Source organism: Sinocyclocheilus anshuiensis, unplaced genomic scaffold (assembly GCF_001515605.1).
Source record: "Sinocyclocheilus anshuiensis isolate Anshui unplaced genomic scaffold, SAMN03320099.WGS_v1.1 scaffold1688, whole genome shotgun sequence".
NCBI classification, from domain to species: domain Eukaryota; kingdom Metazoa; phylum Chordata; class Actinopteri; order Cypriniformes; family Cyprinidae; genus Sinocyclocheilus; species Sinocyclocheilus anshuiensis.
Window position 1 is genome coordinate 60,138 of NW_015558620.1, and position 2,048 is coordinate 62,185.

Here is a 2,048-nt window from a genome sequence, read left to right on the forward strand (position 1 = left end):
CTCAGGGTCAGCGAATTCTTTAATGAGGGCTTCTCGGAACAGGTGGCAATCAGTCTTTGTGTGAGCAGGCTGCCGGTCCAGGAAGCTGCGCACTTCAGTGCTGGATGTTGTTCGGAGCAAATAGAGTCTATCTTTGTCAGTGACATTGGGTCTCATTTCCAGGTGAAAATCGATATCTTGCAGATAAGCTTGGACATCCTGGCTACCTGGCACACTTGGGGTGAATTTGCCAATGTTCCTGGCGAGCTTGTCGAGGTCTTTGAAGTCCAAGCCATGCGATGATCTGTGGCTGGCTGGAGCAGTTTCTTTTAGCTTTGTCATGAGATAAAGTTCTTCAGAGAGAGCTGGTGAATGTTTCAGCACTGCACCCTCTTTCTTTTGATCACGTGTCAGTCCAGGAACAGGGGACCTGGTCCTGCTCGGCAGGGGTGAGACTGGTGCCCGTCGTGTCCTTGTTGGCTCAGGGCGCAGCTCGTAGGCATGTCTGAGTTCCTCTTTGACGCTGTCGGACTCCTCTTTGATGTAGTCCAGCTGTCGTGCCAGGCGGCTGATCTCATTTCTCGACTCATCCAGATGAGTTTCAATGGCTTTAATTCTGCTGTTCTTGTCTCTGAAGTCGGCCTTTTCCTTTTCCAGGAGCTGTTCTGCATACTGTAGCTTGTTGGGGAGATCAGCGTAGTCTGCCTTGCCTTGTTCCATTTTTTGTGTATTAGCTGCTAGGATCTCTTTTAGCCTAGTGATCTCCTCCTCGGCGCCTTGTTCCACCTCATCAGGCCCTTCCCGTCATTCCTGAGCCTGCAGTTCTAGCTGCTCGATGCATTGCTGTGCGCGTGTCAGCTCCTGCTGGATATGGGCGGCGTACCTGTCACTCAGCTTGAGGGTGGCGATGAGTGTGTGACTTAAGGAGCCAGTGATCTTGGCTAGTTCTTTGTGACTGTAGCTCTGACTTGAGTCTTGTCTCATGAGGCTTGTTATGTTGTCATCCAGCTGGTCCTGTGTCTGATGTTTTAGTGTTTCAGCAGCCTTAGGTAGGAGGCTGTCTGTTGCAACACTTAGCCATGTCTCGAGGTCCTCCCAGTGGCCAACAGGGTCTGTTGTGCAAGGCATGTTTTGACGCGGTGAGGGAGATCTAGAACCGAGATTGAAGAGGAAAAAACCCCAAAACAAAACAAACAAACAAACAAGGCACAACAGAGGTGTAAATGTGCAGTGTTGAGTGTGGGCTGATGCTGAGTGTGTAATGGGCAGGTGAGTGTGATTCTCAGCGACTGTGATCCTCTGGTGGGTGTGCTTCTAATTTGTAGTCTCTGCGGGGGAAATTAGTAAGCACACATAGGTAGCACAGCTAGAGAACAGAGGGAGAAAAGAAGAAAAACAGGACTTCCGGGTTACGGCTGTTACTATGCAATAAGCTAGCATGCGAGTTACACACAGTTTACGTGCATCACATGAAATGACGGTGCATTTCAACACTTGAATAACCAAAAAGCACTATTTAGATTATTATCTTATAGCGCTGAACAATCTCAACTCGTTAGAGTGAGGTAAATTAATCTACAGATTTACTGCAATTTTAATACAACAACGTTATTGCAGATCTCGGTGGATCTAAGCACTTTGTGTTAGCCTATTTAGACAGACAAAAACACACGTGGATTTAACCACAACTACAAACAGCCACCTTTTATCTCACAGTATTACAGCAGTCAATGTTTCGCATTTATGGCAAATAACATCACAAAACCCATGGTGACTGAAATACATTTCTTATTATTTTAACTAAAATAATCTACTTAAAAAGACCAGAATGCAAAAACTGCATAACCTAGAATCTAGAAACTTGGAACAACAACAATTCAACAATTTGAGTATTCATGTGTGTACCTGTTTTTCTATTATGGTGGGGACTTAAACCTGAATACACACAGACTCATGGGGACTCGTTTCACGGTGGGGACCTAAATTGAGGTCCCCACAGGTAAACAAGCTAATAAATCACACAGAATTACGTTTTTTGAAAATCTAAAAATGCAGAAAGTTTCCTGTAA

The 2,048-nt window shown here is 45.6% G+C and overlaps 1 pseudogene; it reads right to left on the reverse strand.

The window, feature by feature from the left end:
* The window catches only part of LOC107680568 (uncharacterized), a 2,300-nt pseudogene extending 1,193 nt beyond the window's left edge, over positions 1–1,107 (reverse strand).
* Positions 1,108–2,048: the final 941 nt, after the last annotated feature.